The sequence below is a fragment of the Pan paniscus genome, chromosome 11, assembly GCF_029289425.2.
Source record: "Pan paniscus chromosome 11, NHGRI_mPanPan1-v2.0_pri, whole genome shotgun sequence".
Lineage (NCBI taxonomy): Eukaryota > Metazoa > Chordata > Mammalia > Primates > Hominidae > Pan > Pan paniscus.
In genome coordinates, this window is record NC_073260.2 from 102477466 (window position 1) to 102502226 (window position 24761).

Below are 24761 nucleotides of genomic sequence, written 5' to 3' on the forward strand. Positions count from 1 at the left end.
TAAGAAAATCTGGAGTAAAGTCCTATTCTGAAAAAAAGGAAACGCTCGCTTTTTACCTCACTTTTGGTCTGTATCTCGGAGTGCAGACATTATTGAGGAGCCCCAAACATTCCGATAAGCCTCAATTCACTTTTCCACAAGTTGTTCCCTCACCCAGGACAGGACCCAGCACACCCTTCAGCTTTTCTTTTTTTTTTCTTTCCCTTTTTTTTTTAGATGGTGTTTTGCTCTGTCACACTCTGTCTTGCTCTGTCACCCAAGCTGGAGTACAGAGGCACAGTCTCGGCTTACTGTAACCTCCACTTCCTGCATTCAAGCAAGTCTCCTGCCTCAGCCTCCCGAGTAGCCGGAACTACAGGCAACTGCCACCACACCCAACTAATTTTTGTATTTATTTTTAGTAGAGATGGGTTTTCACCATGTTGGCCAGGCTGGTCTCGAACTCCTGACCTCAGGTGATCCACCCGCCTCGGCTTCCCAAAGTGCTGGGATTACAGGCGTGAGCCACTGCACCCGGCCACTTTTCAGCCTTTCTATCCTTTCCAGCCTCCAATGAAATCAAATGATCTCCAATATTCATGTTTTTCATTGGTTTCTTTTTAATTGTGATAAACTGAATTAGAACTGAGGAAAATATAAATGAAATATAAGGCCAACTAGAAAAATATTTTCCAGATATTGACAACGGCTTTGGGGTGAGTTGTCCCCATCTCTCTGATAAGGCTTCCATAATGGTGACGTTTTTCAGTTCTCTGGGGGATCCAAACAAACTCAGTAAAAGTGAGCGCCGTTTAGTAATGCTCCTCATTTTACCAGACAATGGGGAAACCCAAAAGAAGATCATACATGGCTCCTCTCTTAAGCAAATAAGAGTTTCAAAACTCTGCATACCCAAACCTCAGCTAAGATTATAGAAGATCTCAGAGCTGATTTACAGAGTGAGAAGATGTATATTTTACTCCTAATGAAGAAGATGTTGAAGGGAAATCAGTTATTTTGAAAACCTTTCAGACACTCTAAGAATTTGTTGCTCAAAACATAATCCATAGAAACTTACTAGAAATGTAAAATCTTGGACCCTACTCCAGACCTGCTGAATCAGAATTTAGCATTTTAACAAGATCTCCTGCAGATCTGTTGTTTGTTTGCTAAAGCTTGAGACACACTTCCCTAAGATTTCTCAAGCCTTTTTATTCCTCTTGTTCAAATTGAATGCAACACTGCTTAAAATGTTGGAAAGAGTAAGTAAAGGCCTAACTGCCTCAAATAGTATAGACACAGAATCAATGGCATTTGTTATTTTTATTTTTTTGGTCAAAAACAAGTGAGAAACATTTCAGAAAGCGCAACAAAACTAGTCAAATAAGTACAGGAAGAGGGAAAATGGGGGTTTTAGCTACTGATAAGTTTGATACGAGTCAAGTAACAGTGGTTACCAAAATCTGAAAAAAAAAAATTGAAAGCAAGCAAATACAAAACTAGCAACTGCATTAATAGAAGGATAGCATCTAGTCTAGATCAAAAAAGATGACTGCCCTATTCTATCTTATGCTAGTCAAGTTATATCGTAAGTACAATCAGTTCAAGACATTATAAGAAATATAGACACAAACAAAATATATTCAATAGAAAGGGACCAGGATAGTAAAGTTGAAGTCATGTTTGAGGGAGAAAAAAAGTTTCAGGGCTTGGAGATGGTAAAACAAAATATTTGGTGAAAAAAAACTTAAAAATATGAAGCAGTGTCATGTGGGGAAAAATAACGGTCTATGGTAAGCATTTGAGAATCATTGGTCAAGATATCTGAGGACCATTCAAGCCACAGAGATCTATTGTTTATAGATTTTATTGAACTTTCAATACATCATCTGTAAAACCCAACAAGATAGAGAAGCAGGTATCATTCTCCTCAAATTACAGTAGAGACAAATATAATACAGCTAATCAGTGATGGATCCTGGTATAGAATGAAGCTATCTGTGTTTTTGTCCAATGTCCTTTTATCACCCAGCTTTGTAGGAAATTCCTAGCTCCGTAATCATCCTGGAAGAAAAGGAGCTAAACGTGACCAAGAAAAATTATTTTGATTTTTTTTCTTCTTTCCTGTGATCCAAAAGGGTTGTCACTAGCCTCAGGTGACTATTCTGCTCCTGAACCATGGCTAATGGAACCAAAGAACTGAAATTTTATTTTCATTTACCCTAATTGTTTATATTAAACTGATAAACTGATATTTAATTCAGTTATTGGAAAACTTTAAGTATGTTGAGAGCAACTTGGATACATGTATCTACTTTTTCAACTGCAAATGTTATAAAATCTGAATATTACTTCCATTGGCAATTTAATGTCCTAAATGGCATGTACTATAACATATACCCCAAATTTTCAATATTTACATGAAAAAAGTGCAAAACATTTCAATATTTTTACATTCATTGTATGTTAAAATACTTTAAATATATTGAGTTAAATGAAGTATATTATTTAAATTATATTAAGTAAAATATGCCAGATACAAAAAGAAAACTATTGCATTATTTTACATATATGTAGAATTTTTTTAAAAGTCAAATATACAGAAATAGAGAATAAAATAGTGATTACCAGAGGTAGGGTGGGTGGAGGAAATGGGGAGATGTACCTCAAAGGATACAAAGTAGCAAATATGTAAGATGAACAAGTCTGAAGATCTAATGCCCAACCTACCAACTATAGTTAATATTAGTGCATTGTAAGCCAGGCATGAGGGCTCATGCCTGTAATCCCAGCACTTTGGGAGGCTGAGGTGGGCAGATCACTTAAGCCCAAGGAGTTCGAGATCAACCTGAGCAACATGGTGAAACCCTGTCTCTACAAAAATTAGCCAAATGTGGTGGCCCGTGCCTGTAGTCCCAGCTACTCCCAAGGCTCAGATGAGAGGATCGCTTGAGCCTGGGAGGTGGAGGTTGCAGTGAGCCAAGATCGCGCCACTGCACTCCAGCCTGGGTGACAGAGTGAGACCTTGTCTCAAAAAAATAAATTTAAAAAATAATAAAAATGGTGTATTGTGTTCAGGATTTTTGCTAAATTAGTAAATTATAGCTGCTCTTGCAATGAGGGGTTTGGAGAGGGAAGGGAAGCAGGTAACTATGTGAGATGATGGAGATGTTAATTTGTTTCATTGTAATAACCATTTTACTCATAGCACCATGTTGTATACCTTAAAATATATTTTTAAAATTAAACTAAATTAATTTTACCTGTTTCTTTTTACTTTTGTAATGTGGCTATTAAAAATAAGTAGTTATATATTTTGATCAGACAACCCTGTTCTTTCCTATTTTGAGAGATTATATTATTTTTATTTCTTTGTTTATGTTAAACTCAGGCCAGGTGTGGTGGCTAACACCTGTAATCCCACACTTTGGGAGGCCCAGGCGGGTGGATCACCTGAGGTCAGGAGTTCAAGACCAGCCGGGCCAACATGGTGAAACCCTGTCTCTACTAAAAATACAAAAATTAAGATGGGCATGGTGGCAGGTGCCTGTAATCCAACTACTTGGGAGGTTGAGACAGGAGAATTGCTTGAACCCAAGAGGCAGAGGTTGGAGTGAGCTGAAATCGTGGCATTGCACTCCAGCCTGGATGACAAGAGCAAGACTCCATTAAAAAAAATTAAAAAAAATAAAAAAAAAACCTCTCCAATCTGAGGATGCCAGTACTTGACTTTCCTATCAATCATACCTGACTTTAAAAGGACAGACATAAACTCTTCCAAAAAGAGCAAGATCACCACTGCTTCCTGCCCTCACCCTTCTTCGTACTGTAGTACAAAGATTTGAGCACAGCCCCCATTCTTAGAAATATATAGTTTCTCTGCTCTAACAGTCCCAGAAAATAAAGGGGTTCATTTCTGGGATGTATTAAATACAAACGGTCATTTCTTCTCATCCCTGCTTCATTTCACGTGAACGGCTGTCCCTTAGGTGTCCCACCTCCTTTGCTGTTGCACCCATAAATGCAACTGATCACAGAGGCACCATCACCCTGTTCCTTTCTTCTTTTGCAGAGGAAATCATAAATGTCAAGTTACATGCACTTGAAAGCCCATGTCAGGAAAGAAGTCACAGATAGACTGGCGCTTCCCATCCCCACCAAATTAAGACCCAGAGCTCACAATTTGGGGGTTGTGGTTTTAAGAAACAAACTTGGCATATGTCATTCTTCTCCTCCTTTTCTCCACAGGATAATTCCTGTTCATCCTTTGAAGCCCAGTTAAGAATTTCTTTTTACAGGAAACCTTCCTACATCCCAATCGCTGAGTCTCAAAGTCCTCTCTGCTTTGGTCGTATACTATGACTCTTTCTTTCATATTCATCACCACTCTTTAAGTTAAAGGTCTCCTACAATCTCCTGAGGTATGATTCCTCATCATTGCCTGACTTTCTTAAGGTAAAGGCCAACAGGCAAAGACATCCTGACTCTTGAGAGAATTCAACTAGTTAATTGGCCTGGGGATAGGCAGGGAGCTAGCCTAGAGTCTATAACATTGCAGTGCTTTCTAAACCTCAACTACTCACATGTCGCCTTCACGTATTTTGTCATGCCTGAGTTTCCCCAGAAGTCTTATTAATATTTCTCTTTAAATCAACTCACTTTTTTAAGTAAATGTATTTAAAAAAGAAACTGTATATTGCTACCATGAATGGAAAACATTTTTCTCATATGAATTAAAAATACATAACAATCACAATAAAAACATTTGTCTATGTACCACCTAAAATTCTCTCTTCCACCACCAATGGTATACTCATTCATTACTTGGAGAAACAATAGCCTAGAATGTCAGTAGCAGACCAGTTGGAAGTCTAAAGTGTGGACCAGAGCCTATGAAAGCCTTCATGACAAGCTGGTCTGTCTGGCTTAAGAGAAACCAGATAGAGCTTTCCAGGACAAAGGCTTTCACTTAACCATAGTCCACAGATATGCATCTCACTTGCCTGGAATCAGTGCCCAGGAGAGGTAGTGGGTGGGGAAGAACAGGAATCTAGTAAAGTGCAAGAAAAGCATAATAGTCCCAAGAAAGTCGCTCCCCAGCCCACTCTACTCTCAGCTTCCAGCTCTCAGCAGTGGAATCCACATGAGCAGTGTACTGTGATTGTCAGCTTGGATAAAGATTTTCAACAAGGAAACAAAAGGAAACAAATATGTGAAGTCTGAAGTTTACTTGGATATATACATTTATGTAAATGTGTTATGTATTCGAGAGTGACCAGATGCATCTCTGAAGTACTCCCTACATCCCCCTATGTCCTCTTCATCAAAGACTTTATGTGGTGATAGTTTTATAATCCCCCTAAAACCAAGTCCTGCAGATAAAATAAATTGGGCTTGACTTTTTCTTCTAGTCAAGGGACTAGACTACTAGGGACTAGTAGGACCTCTTTCTTATTTGGGACTACTAGTTTTACCAAAACAATATAGTTGCTCATTGTCCATGCATTTGAAAAGAAGCAAAACTCCTTCCTTTGGAAATGTGATCTTAAAATTATAGGACCTCAAATTTTATTGAAATCCTCTAGGTGCCAAGCACAGTGGTTCACACCTGTAATCCTTCTCATTTGGGAGGCCAAGGTGAGCAGATCACTTGAGCCTAGGAGTTCGAGACCAGCCTGGGCAACATGGCAAAACCCCATTTCTACAAAAATACAAAAATTAGCCAGGTGTGGTGGCACACACCTGTAGTCCCAACTACTAGGGAGGCTGAGGTGGGAGAATCACCTGAATCTGGGAGCCAGAGGTTGCAGTAAGCTGTGATCATAACACTGTTCTCCAGCCTGGGAGACAGAGCAAGATCCTGTCTCAAAAAAAAAAAAAAAATTATCTAGGTATGCACAGTGACTTTAGATCTAGACTGCATTGTATTTTTATTTACATGATCTTATTTCAACCAACTCTCAAATAGAAATAGTAAGAACAGTCAAAGGAACACTGGTTTTAAAATAAATCTAAACTAAAATAAACAGATACTGCCTAATTTATCCATAGGGATTTAGGCAGTTAGGGTAGTAAATAGAGTTCCTAGTAGCTAAATGGGTCAAAACAGCAGGCAGTTTCTTCATATCAAATAAAACTAAGGGTGCTGCAAAACAGGTTATTTTGGAGGGCAGATTTCCACGAACTGTCAATCACTCTCAGTTAACAGAAAACTACACCCATATATTCTTAGAAATTTCTCTGTCTCACCTCACTCATAGTGCTAGGGTGGTAATGTTTCTCTTTGAGGTGGTGTATATTAAATACACATGGCTTGGTGTGAAAATGCTAGGGGATTTTTGCTAATTTTGCATACTTCCCAGCCTAGATGCACACTGCTTTTAGAAATATTTTGCAGGGGTCAGTTATGGTTGGACACATGCTCAGATAATCTTTTTGAATCGTGAAAATATTGCTCTAAACAGTAACAGTTCTTTACAGAGAAGGAATTATTTTCTTGGTAGAAAAATATTGACAATAGCCATCTATTTTCAAGAGTATACCTATTCCTTTTTATTCTTTAGCCTGAAACATTAGACAAATATTGGTTTCCTAGGTCCCTTTATAAAAGTATGAAGGCAGTATTATTCTCATAGAAATTAATAAGAGAAAATAATATTTTAATATGTGACAGGGGCCAATATGGATATAAAACAATTTTCACTGTGCAAAAAAGGAATGGTCTGTAATATTAACTTTCAACATCAATTGTGCCATAATAGCATGAACTTTCACACTCATGATTTCTACTCTCATAAACGCTTTCATACTTATCTCCTTTCAATTTCTACGAAATGAGAAAGGAATATTATTCCTGATTTAACCATGAAGAAATAGAAGTCTGGAGAGCTTAAATATTTCCCCAAAGACACAAAGTTAAGACAGTAGTCAACCAGGGACAAATTCTACCACTTATTCTTCTAGTCAACTGAAATTCTAAATCTGTGCTGCATCTTCACACTGTACATCAACTCACAAGTTAGGCTGTCTTGTGCTCCTAGCATTTTGCTTCTTTGGAGTCTAATATGTCACTAAAACATGGTCCAAGGAAAACCTGACTGGGACTATATTATCTAATAACATTTATTCTGGCTGTGCTATAAATAACCACCATGTTGTACAACCCTTGGAGGGAGATATCACTATTCCCCTTTGACTGATGACAAAACTAACTAAGGCTTAGAAAGCTTAAGCTACATGTGCAGGCGCACACAGGCAAAAATTATTAGAGATGAAATGGAACCTGGCTCTAGTAAACTGCATAACTAGTGTCTCTGTCTGTCCCCTGGACTCTTCAAATGAGATTGAAAAGCTCCAGGGTCATTTTCCAGCAATGGAACTACTCAAATGTAGACAAGCTAAGAAATAGGCCAGATCTGGTCTTTATATAAACTAGAAACTTACTTTGGTGAATCAAATTAATTGCTTCATTATAAAAAAATTATCTAAAAGAACCTATCAAGGAATTAAGTGCTTATGATAATGTCATTTAGAGAAAATTGCCAGCAAATTTTTATTTCCCTCAGAGGCAAGTACTCTAAATGGGCCCAAGTTACCCACAGTGATGGTACAGAACTTCTCAAGGCCTATGATCCAAATGCAATGACATTTAGGCATGAATGTGCTTTTGTAGGCATATTTAGTTCTTAATCCACCTGCACTGCTCAGGACTTTCCTCTGTCCCTTCTTCTGACTGCTGAACACTTATGGTATTGCCTCTCAGAATGATGCAAAGTGGCAGTCTAAAACTCTTTGTAATTCTGCTCTTATTTGAAGATTCCACATGTCCTAGATTAAAAGGCATTGTTTAATGCTTTGGAACTACAAACAATATCAAACTGCACTGTGGAATACAAAAGTAAGTAAGTAATACTGACTAGAAGTAACTATTCACTTTTACATCACCTAGCTCATAGTTGGTGTTCAGTAAATATTTGTGAAGTTGAACTCATTAATATAAAAAATAATTCAAAAGGAAGATTTTCTCAGGATACATAGCAGTATATAAAATCCACAATGGATACTTGAAAATTGAGTGTACTTCTATTTAGAATCATAGAAGTTGAAGAAGATTTAGAGATACTCATATCCAATGAAAACAGTCCCAGAAAGAAATACCCAGGGTCACAAAAATAATTAGTGGCAAAAGTGAACTATGAACACAGAATGCCAGATTCTTGATTCAATGCAATTCTCTTTTGACAGCACTACCACTTAGAAATGTCATCTTTAAACTAAACTCAATCACGCTATCAAATATATAGTTGCTGCAAAATAGATTTCTAGGTACTCGTATACTTAGGCCCTCACATGTAGATGCTTTAAAAATTTGCAGTGAGCCAAGATCGTGCCACTGCACTCCAGCCTGGTCAACAGAGCAAGACTCCATCTCTAAAAAAAAAAAAAAAAAAAGCTAGATATTTCTAAGCCTGGCCTCTGAGTCATTAGATCTGGGTCCTAGTATCAGTTTTTAACCAGCCATTTGGTGGCAAGTCACTTTGTCATACTAGATATTAGTCTCCTAAGTTGTAAAATGAAGAGGCCAGATGTATCTCCTAAGTTGCAATTGAATTTTTTAAAAACTGACTTAAGCAAATAATTCAAACTAACATCTCTTGTAACTGAAGAGTACAGAAATAGACGTTTCAGATGTGGCTTAATCCAGTGGCTTGAATCACATCACCAGGACCTAATCTTCCCCCACTGGTCCACTGTGTCCCTGTACCTTGCTTCCAAGGCCCATGTATCACAAGATAACTGACAGCTACTCTAGGCTTACATCTTCCCAAATTCAAATCCTTTGGGTCAGGCAAAATCAATAACTATGCTGAACAAAATGCCTCTTAGGTCACTTACATTTGCATTAATTGATTCTATCAGCTTCTGTTAATGTCTATCTTAATTTATAAAATATATGAACTGTTTTGAGGAATCTTAGTATCTTGCTGTGCACCAGAGGCAGGCATTTGTTACACTACTGTCATGGCTGGGACCGGTAACTAGCACTTCACCATGTGCCAACATTTCAGCTCTGCCTGATGGTAGTTTCCTTCATGTACAATGTTGTCATATGTCACTTGGCCTTTGTACACACTCCTTCTTCTGCCCAGGACGCCCTATCCTTCCTTGTCTCTTTGTAAAATGCTTACTTATTTGCCCAAGCATCACTTTCCCTGGGAAATCTTCCCTGATCATTGCCCTTCCCTGAGGTGAAATTGACCACTCAATTGTACTTAGACCTTCCTATCTTGACTGGACTATGTGTCACTTGATATTCATTGTTTACATGTCCTTTCCAAGGACTACTGACATTTGGAGGGAAAAAACCATTTTATTAATTTATAATAAAATTATATATTATTTATCTGTGTTTTCCCAGGACCAAATACAGTGTCTGAAACAGCAGTCATTCAATAAACTTGACTGAATCGAATCAATCAATTAACCAATTAACTCTAATTCCTCCAAACTGGAACATTACTGACTCCTGTTCTGTCATCTAAAACACAATTTAAAATAATGCATCTTTCTGTCAACTCCACTCCAACCACTTGGCAATAATAAATGGTTTTATAGTCATATTTTCATGAAGTTGAGCTGATCTTGCTTTCTAACCATTGTGAGGATAGTGTTCATTTGGTTTTCATAAAATGAGTGAGATTTACCACCATTAAATCTGAGGCACCTAAGTATTAGATAACGCACATTCCCAAAAAATAGAAAGAATCACTTGAACCTGGGAGGCGGAGGTAGCAGTGAGCCAAGATTGTGCACTGCACTCCAGTCTGGGCGGCAGAGCGAACTCCGCAAAAAGAAAAAACAAAAAAAGGAATAGAACAGTGGTTACCAGAGACTGGGGAAGCAAGAAGGAAGGGGAAGAAGATGGGGAGAGGTTGGTCGACAGGTACAAAGTTACAATTCAATAGGAGGAATAAATTCTAGCATTCTATTGCACAGTAGAGAGACTATGATTAACAGTAAGGTATTGATATTATAAAAGAGCTAGAAGAGAGGCTTTTGAATGTTCTCATCAAAAAGGAATAATAAATGCATGAAGTGATGAGTACACTAAATATACCTTAATTGGATTATTATACAACATAAAAATGTATCGAACCATCAAATTGTATCCCATAATTATGTATAACTATAATGTCTATTAAATAAACAAATAAAAAGCAAAAAAGAAAGACTGTTTCTCAATAATTATACATCATATATCTCTCAGTGAATCATTTTCCTAGGAGTTTTTTCACAGGAATAATGAAATACTTTTAATAGAGTTTGTTGAGTGCACAATTTTGTCACTAATCTATATTCCTCAGCTATAGTGGTTAATTCGAGAAAAAAATTTCTATGTACTTTGTGAATTTGTTAGCTAATCATAATATTCCTGCTACTCCTCCATTACCCATGGGTTTTGCTACTCCTCTATTACCCAAGGGTTTGCCAGAGGTTACTATGCCAGAGGAGTGCCAGGTGCAAAACTTTACTTAGGGAGCTGCAAGACAGGGGCCCAGGAATGAAATTATCGCTCTGTATGACCTACCCATTTCCCACGCATTATTTTCACACAGGAAAAGTAATAATGTAAAAGAGGCATCTGAAAAAGCCTAGAAAAGGGAAAGAAAGCTAACATGCAATGACAGGGGACTAACCATTGCCCTTATCTTGGTTATAAGAGTGTGCAAATGAGTTTCTGATGGCATCTATAGCTGCCAGGAAGGACGAGTCCCCAAAGCATAGGTCCCTGGGGTAATTCCCATGATTCACTGTAGGCTAGGGGCCCTGATTGCCTGTACTGTTTGTTGACTTGGATGTGGCTACTACTTGTTAAAGCCCATTGAACAGGTTGACCATCAGTTTACTGTCAGTCTTATTTAAGACCAAGGAAATTAGTGGAAGATACTATCCAAGCTTGATTATGTTTCATTTGCTTGATTCAATGTTTATGACTTGGGAAAAACAAACAAACAAATAGATTCAGAAAGCACATATCCACGTTTACTAAAGGAGCTCGTTCAGTAATGCAATGCTGATCTTATTATCATTGAAAAGCCACTTAAAGACCACACACTACATCACTGGAAAAGAGTTCAATAGAGGCCTCCTACGAGTAACACCCTTACACTTCTGCTACGGAAACTACACCTTTTAGATTCCTTCTGTAAACCACGCTCTCTGTCAAACTCGGGCTTGGTACATAGTGTCTCATCTGCCGGTACACTCTTCTCCGCCTGACTCCCTGATCCTTCAATTTCCCCTAATCAAATCTTATTTTTCTTTCAGTTCCAAATTCCCCAGTGATATTTCCCACGATCTCCTAGATTAGATTATATTCCCTTGCATTCTGAGTTCTCCTTCCCTAACACTTATCAGACTGGACATTATATGTTCAATGTTTGCCTTCCCAGATTGATTGTAAAGTCCTTGAGGTCCAGGACCTTTTCTGTCTTGTTCATAGTTGTGAACAAAGATGTATGTATGTGGAGTTGTCTGATTAAACTTGGAGAGAATGAAAAGAAAGCTTTCTTCATGCTTATACAAGTAGTGGAAAAGGGAGATCTCTGAGAAAGAGAAAAAAGTGAGGACAAAACTAACATTTAAGTGTAGAGTAAGCCCCTCTTATGTGTCAGATATTGAACTATGAAGCTTGGGGGCTACACAGACCAAAAAGTCATGGTTTTTGCTCAATAAACTATTGTTGTTATCTTGAGTCAGAAAACAAAAGATTGATGAAACAGGATATTTGCATTCCTGAAATAGGGAGAAGAGAATGAGAGAAAGACAATTTTAAGAGAAAAGGCAAATTTGGAAAGCTTTTACAATTTCATTGATTCCTTTGCCTTCCTCACCTGAACCCTAATGTACAGATTGCCTTCAAATTTGTGTTTTGCTGAATTGGAACATAAAGCTACCACTTAAGATTTATGAAAACACTTTAGGCTCTTTGCTTCTACGTTATCGTTTTCAAAAAACAAAAGAGTTTAATCAACAAGCATTTATGAAACCCCTGCTATGTGGCCAGCTCTGTGCTAACCACTGTAGGCTGTATACTTTGAAAGAGATGTTTTATTTTGCCTTCATATTTCAACTCTCCACATCCTTCCTAGACATGTAGCTACACGTGTGTGTGTGTGCGCGCGTGTGTGTGTGCACGTGTGTGTGTGCACGTGTGTGTGTGTGTTCTTTTAATTTTTCTTTAAATCAGCACTCTGTAATGACAATAACACATTTTGGTGCTAAGTTAGGTGAGGAAGCTGAAACAGTTGCTTACATGACTCAACCCTGCTCTTGTTCTATGAAGCTTCATTTATTTGACATCCTATCCTCATTCTGAACACACAGCCTTGGCAGCACTAAGTACTAAAGATAACAGTGATTAAGTCCAGTCTTCTGAATAAAAGATACAACATTCTGATCTGCTCTTTTATAAGAAAAATCATGCTTAGTCTCCATCTGAATACTAGAGATTGTGCAGTGGTTTTTTTGTTTATTATTATACTTTAAGTTCTAGGGTACATGTGCACAATGTGCAGGTTTATTACATATGTATACATGTGCCATGTTGGTGTGCTGCACCCATTAACTCGTCATTTACATTAGGTATTTTTCCTAATGCTATCCCTCCCTCCTCTCCCCACCCCACAACAGGCCCTGGTGTGTGATGTTCCCCACCCTGTGTCCAAGTGTTCTCATTGTTCAATTCCCACCTATGAGTGAGAACATCAGTGTTTGGTTTTCTGTCCTTGCGATAGTTTGCTCAGAATGATGGTTTCCAGCTTCATCCGTGTCCCTACAAAAGACAAGAACTCATCCTTTTTTATGGCTGCATAGTATTCCATGGTGTATATATGCCACATTTTCTTAATCCAGTCTATCACTGATGGACATTTGGGTTGGTTCCAAGTCTTTGCTATTGTGAATACATTTTCTGCCTTAGTAACGCTGCTTTCCCAGCTTCTGAGAATTTCTAAGACCCGATGGTAACTCTATGCTAAAATTAAAATACAAATGTTCTTTTTAAAACTGCACAATCTCTTTGCTATTGTATGTTTATTGAGGCACTATTGACAATAGCAAAGAGACTGTGCAGTTTTGAAAAGGACATTCGTATTTTAATTTTAGCATAGAGTTACCATCGGGTCTTAGAAATTCTCAGAAGCTAGGAAAGCAGCATTACTAAGGCCGAAAATGTAATGTGAACAAGAGTTTTTGGCTTAGTGCAGTGGCTCATGTCTGTAATCCCAGCACTTTGGAAGGCTGAGGCAGGTGGATCTCTGGAGGCCATGAATTTGAGATGAGCCTGGGCAACAGTGAGACCCTCTATCTACAAAAAAAAAAATTAAAAAACTAACCATGCATGGTGGTGCACCTGTAGTCCCAGCTGCTCAGGTTTGAGCCTGGGAGTTCAAGGTCACAGTGAGCTGTAATCATGCCAATACACTCCAGCCTGGGTGACAGAGTGAGACCTGTCTTAAAAATTAAAAAAAAAATAGAATTTTTAAAAATCTAATGTTTACCTAGAAGATTTCAGCTCTTCATCACCCACATTGTCCTCACTCTAGACATGTAAAAGAAACTTGCAGGTGATTCAAATGGATATAATCAGACAGAGGGAGATAATTCAATATGAGCTATTACAGAAAGAAGGCACTAAGGTTAATCAGCCTTCCAGGGGAACATGAAGGCTTAAACAAAATCAATGCTATTTCAAAGAACTTCTGTGTCCAGGGAGTGCTCCTGAGGCAGAGTTTCTACCTGAAGCCAAAAGGTCACATTTATGCTCAGAACAAAGAGCTAAGGGTACAAAAAGATGCTGAATAGAAAAAGAATACATCACAGTATGTTGTAAATCAAGTGAGTAAAAAGAACATATAGCATAGATTTGTTTTCCCCAAGACTGACTCACATTTTCTAAAAATAATGTGTGCACCTCTTAATAGCTGACCTGGAGTGTTGTACTGCACTGAATAATTGAGGTAGGTGTAGCTCATTACTCCAAGGGATGTGGTTTCTGCAGAAAAGCAGTCTCCATGTCCCAGGCCTTGAAAGGAAAAAAATCACTGTCAGTAGAAAAGTGATAATAGAACAAAGCTACTGAACCTGCTTGGGAGCTACCTTAACAAAAAGTTCGTTCAATAGCAGAAGCTTCCTTTCCCCTTCCAAGAAATTGTAACGTCTCAAGTACAGTCTCAGTTACATTTCAAAGGAAGTAGGAGGTATTAATACATCTTGGTTAGAATCATATTTGCCTATCTTCATGAAAGTCTAGAAGACTCTAGACAATGTAAAACTGCAATTCTCAAAGTCTAGCGGTTACTTTATTGTCGAGTCAAGGGGGACCTGGAAAACTAGACCAGGCTGGCAATCTTTGCTTAGGGCATGTCAGTCCACTGCATCTCACAAATGAGCCAGGAGCTGAAGATGTCCTTAAGACTGGAAAGAGGAACCTGGTGGGTGGCCTAGATGGGTGTCTGGGCTTTGTAATAGAAAAACACAGAGATGGAACTTCTGGACGGGAGAAGCGCTGAGGGAGGTACTCAAACTCCAGGGAAGAATGCCAGTCCACATCAAAACTACATAATCACTAGAGAGAATCAGCCCAGGTGCCAGCTTACCACTATAAATAGAGTCTTGGCTTTGTTAAAGGGTAGCCCTAATTATCCTAGGGAATGTGTTACAGATACAGTGAAGAGTACAAAGAGAAATACATCAAAGATGTGGGTAACAATAAAACCTAGCATATATATCGTAATTCAGAGTTGTTAAAGTGCTTTCCCACAAACAATTGCATTAAATCCTCACAACTCCAAAGATGGGAGAAATGCAGATGTTTTATTAACATTATTGTTATGCCCACCTTTTAGGTTTGTCGTTAGGCTAGAAATGAGATGTTAAATGAAAACCATTGTGTGTTTGGCCACTCAGCTCATCATGAGTCCACCCCAGGGAGAACAGGCCAGATGCCTCCACCGTGCACATAGGAGGCAGCCCATGTTCAGATCCTCAAGACCCCAGGCTCCACACAGTGAACCCACCCACACACGACTGGGACAAATCCTACTTCAGACCCTCAGACCCTCAGATATCTCCGTCTCTAACTGATTCACTCCATCTTTGGAATATTTGTGGTCAATTAATTCCAATTAAGGTTTCCATTCCTATAATCCTCATATGCTGAAAGAAAGTCAATTCGCCTCCCCTCATTCTTAACCCTTTATTGACCTTCCTCCCTTTGGCCTCTCCTCTTTTCACACCACTATGCCTTCTGAAATCTTCTTCCTTTATGTGAAAGACCCTATCCCCAATAAGCTCAACATTTTCTCTCCACAATATGCTGTGTATTTCATCTGACACAGAGCTAAGGTAGGAATGACAATTTATTGGCTCCTTAATGCCACTTTAGGACCACCACACTTCCACCTTGGTACTCATGCCATCTGACTATACCAGTGTGTATACTTCTATGTTTGTGTCATTAGAAATACCTCCTGATCACATTCTTCAAGACACAATAGAACTCTTCTCCCCCCAACTCCAATTTCTGTCATCATGCTAGAAAACCCAGTGTCTTAGTGGGCAATCCACCCAACACCCTCAATCTGTTCCTAGACCTTAAATACTCAATAACAAATCTCCTACTAAACTTATACCCCCTGCCACTTCCAGGGATACATCCTGTGTACCTCCAGTGTCTTCTCCAAGGTGGCCACAGACAACGTCACCAGTGGTTTTGTGGCAAAATAAAAAGCCTCCATCACCTATGGGAATAATAAAAAAATACATCCTGAGCTTCGCTGCCACCAAAAATAGCTCCACACCCAATATCATAACTGCAAATAACACCCTCTCTGCCCCAGCTGCCTGTCCTCCAGTGCTCACAAAACCCTCACTTGCACACGTCTGCTCTCCAAACTCTTTGAGTCCTCCAGCTCTGGGGTCTTCGTTTCCTCACAGGCCACTAGCCTTTACCAAAATGGACAGTTGAAGTTGAAGAAAGAGTTGAAGAAACAGTAGTTGTCATCTGAACTGGTCACTCATCAGCAACCTCAAATCCCTTCATGTCTTTCTCACTATTGCACACACCTGGCAAACTCCTAACACAGGATCAATGCAATCTTGGTACCTACAAGGCTAAATACTCCTAAACACATTATTACAATAATTTGGATTATTATCACAACAAACTTATGGTCTCTGATGTTAAGTCCTCAATTAATCTCTTCAATTTTTTTACTTGATCAATTCTATCTCCTACTCTTGTAGGTATTTTAAACCTCTATATTTCTATTAAGGAATCCCACCAACACCTGCTTTCCTTACTTTAAGCAGGCAACATAATTTTCTTCTTCATTAAAAAATTGGTGTCTCAAGAGGTAAGAGTAAAATCAGGGGAATGTGGTGTCACAAAACTGAACTTTTTGTGAAGAATCCTCCATCCCCTCTATGAGGACACTAAATAGCAAAGTTCTCAGAGCTACCCTAGGCTTTCTTCTTTTCTCATCTTTACAGGTGTGCCTCATCTGCTCCTATAGCTTCAGTTATCCTCTTGACGTAAAGGCCTTTGGAATCTCTATTATCGTTCACATCTCTCTCCTAAGCACCATGAAAACTTCAACTGAACATTTACACTTATGCATCCAGAAAAGTGCCTTGAAACCATATATCCAAAATTTATGTCTCTCTCTCTCTCTATATATATATATATATGTGTGTGTGTGTGTGTGTGTCTGTCTTTCACACACACACACGTCACTTTTCTTATCTCCTCAAAGGCATCACCACCTACTTGTTTGAGACAGAAACAAAGGTAGTCAACCTTGCCCCCTCCCTCTGCTTCGCCCAATTCATCAACAATATCTACTAATATTATCTCTAATCCTTCTCTCAAGCCCAATTTTTAACCCTGTTCAAATAAGGAAACTAAAGCTGAGAAAGGTTTAAAAAAAAACTACACAATATTACCCAACTGGTAGGTGGTGGAGCCAACCCAGACACCCCTCAGCCTCCAAAACCCATGCATGAGATGACAGAATATCACCTCACTTAGGGGAAATTTTAGAGCCAACGATATCTCCAAGAAACACAGAGACTACCTCAGAACTCCAGAGAAAGACTCTTGGAATCATGTAAGGAAATGTCTTCCTCATGTAGCCCCATTAAGGGCTGCCAAGTCACAAGTGACACAGCCCACAGCCCTGGCTCTAAAAGAAAAGAGAATAATGTTTCCAGCAGAGCTAGCCCAAAACATAACACCAACCTAAATTTTCCTCAGATAAAACACAAACTATACCTCCATATCAAGCTGTGCCCAGAAATGAGGTATTAGTGCCAGGGACCTGTATGCTGTAAAGATTTCCTTTTCAAGAATGTAGTATCTTCAATTGTATACATAAAGACCCTTTTGAAAACTATTAACTTTCTGTAAGCTAAACAAAAATAAATTCATTCATCATGCTAACAATAGCATGGTGCATTTTTATTGTCCAGAGGTTATGGAGGCTTCACTTGAACTAGCTCTAGAACTGATAGGGAGCCAGCAGAGATATAGAAATATCATGGTCCTCTGCAAACACTGGCCCAGTTCCACCTGTATCTTCCCTTCACAGACCCATTTCACTCACAACGTCAGTAACAGATGTCTAGAGACTCTAAAAAATTGTTCCAAAATTTGTTACCTTGTGAAAAGATTATCTTCTTTTAATTTATGAGTTCTTTGTAGGCTTCTGTTTAAATTACGAATGTGTCATATCTGATAATATGAGGATAAAAATAATAGCTAGTATTTTTTAGTATTTAATGTCAGGCACAAGCCTAGATATTTTACATACATATATAAGTGTATATATAGATATATATATGTACAAATTTAATCTTCACAACAAAAGTAAAATCAGGTGCTATTATTCCCTCCCCCCTTTTATAAAGAAGAAAACTCAGGCATATAGAGGAGAAATACCTTAACCATTACCACACACCTTATAAGGGCTGGGACAAATAAACACAAGTAATTTTCAAATATATTAATAATAATATTCTGAGTATTAATTCCTGTTTCCAAATAGATTACTCTTTTAAACACAGCACTACTACTTACCTAATGAAATTTAGTTGCTATTAATGGATGAATTTTGTATCTAACAGGCTTGATTTTGATTATGCATTTTAAATGTCAGTCAGACACATATTAATAATGATCCATGTTTGTAGCTAATAGGCCCAATATATACTTTTTAAAGATCTTTATATTTTTCTTCATGATGCTCAACCCTCACTTTCTTATAAACACACAATTCGTTCTCAAATTTAAAAGTATAAATGGGAGAAAATTGAATTTATTTGCTTATTGTTCTCCCTTTTGGCTAGTAAAGGAAAAAATGTCTTCAGATTTTGGCTAGTAAAGGAAAAGATGTCATCAGATTCCTGGATTGTTGTTCTCAGAGTTCCAGAAATGGGAGGCCTGGGGAAGGAGTTCCAGACTGAGAACTTCCAGCTGTGATGGTCATGGTTGCTGTTTGCCAAATATTTCAGTTCTCCCCCAATGTTGGCTTGGTGGGGCCATCTAGCTGGTTCTGGCCAATCAGTTGCAAGAAAAAGAAATGTCCTTCACTTCCAGACCAGATATTAATTATCAGTACAAGATTCTCAAAAGTTTGTTTTTTTAAAAAAACTTGTGGTATAGTGATATGGTTTGCCTGTGTCCCTACCAAATCTCAACTTGAATTGTATCTCCCAGAATTCCCACGTTTTGTGGGAGGGACCCAGGGTGAGGTAACTGAATCCCGAGGGCTGATCTTTCTCGTGCTATTCTCCTGATAGTGAAGTAAGTCTCACGAGATCTGATGGGTTTATCAGGGGTTTCCACTTTTGCTTCCTCCTCATTTTACTCTTGCCACTGCCACATGAGAAGTGCCTTTCACCTCCTCCCATGATTCTAAGGCCTCTCCAGCCATGTGGAACTAACTGTAAGTCCAATGAAACCTCTTTTTTTCCTAGTTTCAGGTATGTCTTTATCAGCAGCATGAAAACAGACTAATACAGTAAATTGGTACCAGTAGAGTGGGGCTTTGCTGAATAGATACCCAAAAATGTGGAAGTGACTTTGGAACTGGGTAACAGGCAGGGACTGGAACAGTTTGAAAGGCTCAGAAGAAGAAAGGAAAATGTGGGAATGCTTAGAATTTCCTAGAGATCTGTTTAATGGCTTTGTCCAAAATGCCAACTGCGATATGGACAATAAAATCCAGGCTGAGGTGGTCTCAGATGGAGATGAGGAATTTGTTGGGAACTGGAGCAAAGGTGACTCTTGTTAGGTTTTAGCAAAGAGACTGGTGGCATTTTGCCTCTGCCCTAGAGATTTGTGGAACTTTGAACTTGAGAGAGATGATTTAGGGTATTTGGCGGAAGAAATTTCTAAGCAGCAAAGCATTCAAGATGTGACTTGGGTACTGTTAAAGGCATTCAGTTTTAAAAGGGAAACAGAGTTCAGAAAATTTGCAGCCTGACTATGCAATAGAAAAGAAAAACCCATTTTCTGGGAAGAAATTCAAGCTAGCTGCAGAAATTTGCATAAGTAGCATGGGGCCTAATGTTAATCCCCGAGACCATGGGGAAAATGTCTCCAGGCCTTGTCAGAGACCTTCATGGCAGCCCCTCCCATCACAGGCCCAGAGGCCCAAGAGGAAAAAGTGGTTTCATGGACTGGACCCAGGGTCCCTGTGCCATGGGCAGCCTAGGGATTTAGTGCCCTGTGTCCCAGCTGCTCCAGCTGTGGCTGAAAGAGGCCAATGTATAGCTCAGGCTGTGGCTTCAGAGGGTGGAAGCCCCAAGCCTTGGCAGCTTCCACGTGGTGTTGACCCTGTGGGTGCCCAGAAGTCAAGAATTGAGGTTTGGAAACCTCCACTTAGATTTCAGAAGATGTATGGAAATGCCTGAATGCCCAGGCAAAAGTTTGCTGCTGGGGCGGGGCTCTCATGGAGAACCTCTGCTAGGGCAGTGCAGAAGAGAAATGTGGGGTTAGAGCCCCCACACACAGTCCCTAGGCACTGCCTAGTGGAGCTGTGAGAAGAGGGCCACCGTCCTTCAGACCTCAGAGTGGTAGATCCACCAATAGCTTACACTATTCATCTGGAAAAGCCACAGACACTCAACACCAGCCGGTGAAAACAGATTGGAGAGAGGCTGTACCCTGCAAAGCCACAGGGACGGAGCTGCCCAAGACCATGGCAACCCACCTCCTGCATCAGCATAACCTGGATATGAGACCTGGAGTCACATGAGATCATTTTGGAGCTTCAAAGTTTGACTGCCTCGCTGGATTTTGGACTTGCATGGGCCCTGTAACCCTTTTGCTTCGGCCAATTTCTCCCATGTGGAACAGCTGTATTTACCCAATACTGGTACCACCATTGTATCTAGGAAGTAACTAGCTTGCTTTGATTTTACAGGCTCATAGGCAGAAGGGACTAGCCTTGTCTCCGATGAGAATTTGGACTGTGGACTTTTGGATTAATGCTGAAATGAGTTAAGACTTTGGGTGACTATTGGGAAGGCATGGTTGGTTTTGAAATGTGAGGACATGAGATTTGGAGGGGCCAGGGGTGAAATAACGTGGTTTGGCTGCATCCCCACCAAATCTCAACTTGAATTATTTCTCCCAGAATTCCCACATGTTGAGGGAGGGACCCAGAGGGAGGTAAATTATGGGGGCCAGTCTTTCCCATGCTATTCTCTTGATAGTGGAATAAGTCTCATGAGATCTGATGGGTTTATCAGAGGTTTCCGCTTTTGCTTCTTCCTCATTTTTCTCTTGCTGCCACCATGTAAGAAGTGCCTTTCGCCTCCCACCATGATTCTGAGGCCTCCTCAGCCATGCGGAACTGTAAGTCTAGTTAAACTTCTTTTTGTTCCCAATTTTGGGTCTTTATCAGCAGGATTAAAACAGATTAATACATATAGTGACCAAAAAGTGGCCGTTCCATCAGTCCAAGTTCCTAAGTGACTTCAGTGAGCAGATCCCCTGCAGATGATAGATGGATATGTGCCATGAGTAAGAATAATTCTGTATATTTTAAGCCAATGAGATTTTGAGGTTGTTTGTTACCACAGCATAATTGGGCTTATCGTGACTGATTCAACCTCTTTCTGTTTACATTTGGGCTTATATGATAGGCTCATTGTCAAACGTAGAAAGAAGCAAAGATTCAAACGGCAACAGAATATTGTTCTTCTGCTAGAAAATGTTTCTAATAATTCCATTTGTCCTGTGTTAGGTCTATGTTTTTCCCTGGTGTGTCCTTCATGCTTTGGATATCAGTGAAGGCGTTCATTGGAGAGACTGAGAAGAAATGAATGTAAGGGAAAAAAGTAAATAAATGGAAATTTGTCAGTACCCGCCAAAATGAACTTATCTTGAAAATTACATAAGAATAGACCATGAAGCAAAGGAGAGGCAATCTATTTTCAGTACTGGTTTTCACTGGGTTTGTTTGTTTTGTTTCATTTTTGAGATGGAGTTTCGCTCTTGCTACCCAGGCTGAAGTGCAATGGCGCAATCTCGGCTCACTGTAGCCTCTGCCTCTCGGATTCAAGCAAATCTCCTGCCTCAGCCTCCCCAGTAGCTGGGATTACAGGTGCCCACCACCACACCTGGCTAATTTTTTATATTTTTAGTAGAGACAGGGTTTCACCATGTTGGCAAGGCTGGTTGCAAACTCCTGACCTCAGGTGATCCACCCACCTTGGCCTCTCAAACTGCTAGAAATATAGGCATGAGCCACCTTGCCCAGCCTATCACTGGGTTGCTTTTTTTTTTTTTCCCAAGACAGGGTCTCACTCTATTGCCCAGGCTGGAGTGCAGTGGCACTATCTCAGCTCACTGCAACCTCCACCTCGCAGGCTCAAGCAATCCTCCACCTCTGCCTCCTGAGTAGCTGAGACTCCAGGTGCCCACCACCACACCTGGCTAATTTTTGTATTTTGTAGAGATGGGGTTTACACCATGTTGCCCAAGCTGGCCTCGAACTCCTGAGCTCAAGCAATCAGCCCACCTTGGCCTCCCAAAGTGCTGGGATTACAGGTGTGAGCCACCACACCTGGCCAATACTATATCACTTTCTACAACTATATCTTTATGTCTTCCTGAGTGTGGCCAGCAGAAATATCCTTTTGACTAGATGCTGCATCTACCTTTATTCTTTGGCTTAAAATATTTAATTAATTTTGATTAAAAATATGAGCTTTGGAAGATCACAATCATAATTGTTATGTTCACTATATAATAGATATACAGGAACATGTACTTGTGTATCTAATCCATAGCATCTGAGTCTGTAAGCCAAGAGAATGTGAAGGCCTTTTGGAAGATGGAACGAAATTATAACATACTGAAGAATACATAGCTCTGCTGAACAACTTATGAGTTAACTTTTGGAAAGAAATCAAGAGACAATCCCTGTAAAATTAATATTTTAAAAATAATATTTATTTTTATCAAAATAATTCACATACACTCAGAGGCAAATATTACTATCTTATAACAAAAACAGCAGTTACCTATTTGGGGTCGGGTAAAGGTAAACTCAGAATAATATGTTATTATATGGCAAGAGTAAGAAAAATGACTAAATCTAGATTAATCCCTAGTTTTAAGGACTAAGCTACTAGGTGAATGTCAGGTTCATTAATTAAGATGGGGAAGACTGGTAAGAGCAGGATTTCCAGGAGGGAGGGAAAGCAAAGAATCAAGAATTCTAAATTGGACATAGAGATTTAGACATCAAAAGTGAAGATGTTGAGTAGACAGCTTTATATACAATCCGGAGTTGAGGAGATGGGTCATGGGTAAAATTACTGGTTTAGAGGTCACTTGGATGTAGATGATATTTAAAGATATTTAAATGATAGCAACTTAAGAGAAGAGAGGTTAAGAAAACTGAAGCTGACATCACTTAACATGTAGCATTCAGGCCAAGGAAGAGAAGCCAGAAAAGAAGACCGAGAAACTGTGGCCAAGAAGATTGGCAGAAAGCCAGGAGAGGTGGTGACTCTGGAGTAAGCAGGGGTTCAAAAAGGAGAAAACAGTCACCTGTGTCCATGCGGCTCACTGTTCACTATATAAACTTAGCCGTCCTTTATTTTCCTGCCTCTAATCTATGTGGCAATTTTCACAGTTCCCCTCCAATTTCTCACCACTGTGCTTTTGCTCCTATTATTCTTCTGCATTGGAATAACTCCTCACCTGTCAAAATTCTCTCTATCCGCCGGGCATGGTGTCTCACACCTGTAATCCCAGCACTTTGGGAGGCCAAGGCAGGCGAATCACGAGGTCGGGAGTTCAAGACCAGTCTGGCCAACATGGTGAAACCCCGTCTCTACTGAAAAAAAAAAAAAAAAAAATATATATATATATATATACACACACACACACACATATATAAATTAGCTGGATGTGGTGGCAGGAGCCTCTAATCCGAGCTACTCAGGAGGCTGAGGCAGGAGAGTCAATTGAACCCGGGAGGTGAGATTGCACCACTGCACTCCAGCCCGGATGACACTGCAAGACTCCATCTCAAAAAAAAAAAAGAAAAAAAAATCTATGTAACCTTCAAGACCCATCAAGAATGCTATCAACTTTGTAACGTATTTCCTAGCTCCACTAATAAAATACGCTTTCTTCCTCCATACTATCTGATAGCCCGTTGCATGCCAAATTTTATTCTGATTTGTACTATAATTGTTTGTATTCTTTATTCATCCTCCCTATATGCCAATATAGGCCCCCCAAACCTCTCATAATGTAGCTGAATGTCTGGTATGCAGTAGGTCCTCAATAAAAATTTTCACTAAATCAAATCCAAAAATATAAAACCCAAGCCAGGAAAAGTATCTTCAAAGGACAGCCTCTTTTTTCCCTTTAGATTTCTGTCTGCCAGCACGTGGATCATCTGCACCCAAGCCCAAGAATTATTTACTCATATTCCTGGCCCTCTATAAAAAATAGTGGAAAAGATCAATCACAGAAAACCAAGGTTTTTTTAAATTTATATTTTTTAAAAAGACTGTGGCAAAAAACCAAAAAACAACCAACCTACCTACAGAAGAATGCTGGCAAAACTACTTATCCTGCCTTGGCTGAGTATGTCCTGAGCTAATGGCTATTTTAAAAACCATTTAAACTAATTTTTCTCCCAGATCTTCATTAAAAAAATGGCAAGTTGCAAAAGCCCAAAGGATAAAACAACTTTTGTTATCCCTGAACCTAAAACTAAGCTACAAAGACTGTCCTAATCCAAGCCTTGGTTTAAAAGTCAAAAGCAGAATATTAAAAATTGCTAAGAGAGTAGATCATAAATGTTCTCACCACAAAAATATGGCATGCATATGAGATGACAGATATCTTAGTTTGATTTAACCATTTCACAATGTATACATATATCAAAACATTCCACTGTACACAATAAATATATAGAATTTTTATTTGTTAACTATACCTTAATAAAAATAAATTTTTAAAAAATAAAGTGGCAGAGGCATCTGATAAATAACAAATATGAATTTAATAATTTTAAAAATCAGGCAGGCCGGGCGTGGTGGCTCATGCCTGTAAATCCCAGCACTTTGGGAGGCCAAGGCAGGCAGATCACTTGAGGTCAGGAGTTCGAGACCAGCCTGGCCAACATGGTGAAACCCCATCTCTACTAAAAATACAAAAGTGAGCCAGGCATGGTGGCAGGTGCCTG

At 39.3% G+C, this 24761-nt stretch overlaps 1 long non-coding RNA gene across 2 annotated transcripts in view; it reads right to left on the reverse strand.

Moving 5' to 3' along the window:
* The window catches only part of LOC103783677 (uncharacterized), an 84999-nt gene that overhangs the window by 51663 nt on the left and 8575 nt on the right, over positions 1–24761 (reverse strand). Inside the window, exon 4 of one of the 2 annotated variants that reach the window (XR_010109160.1) lies at positions 23261–23396. The exons of the other annotated variant lie outside the window; for it this stretch is intronic. This is a non-coding gene — a long non-coding RNA (uncharacterized LOC103783677). The remainder of the gene's footprint in view (positions 1–23260; positions 23397–24761) is intronic. 2 annotated transcript variants of the gene reach the window in all.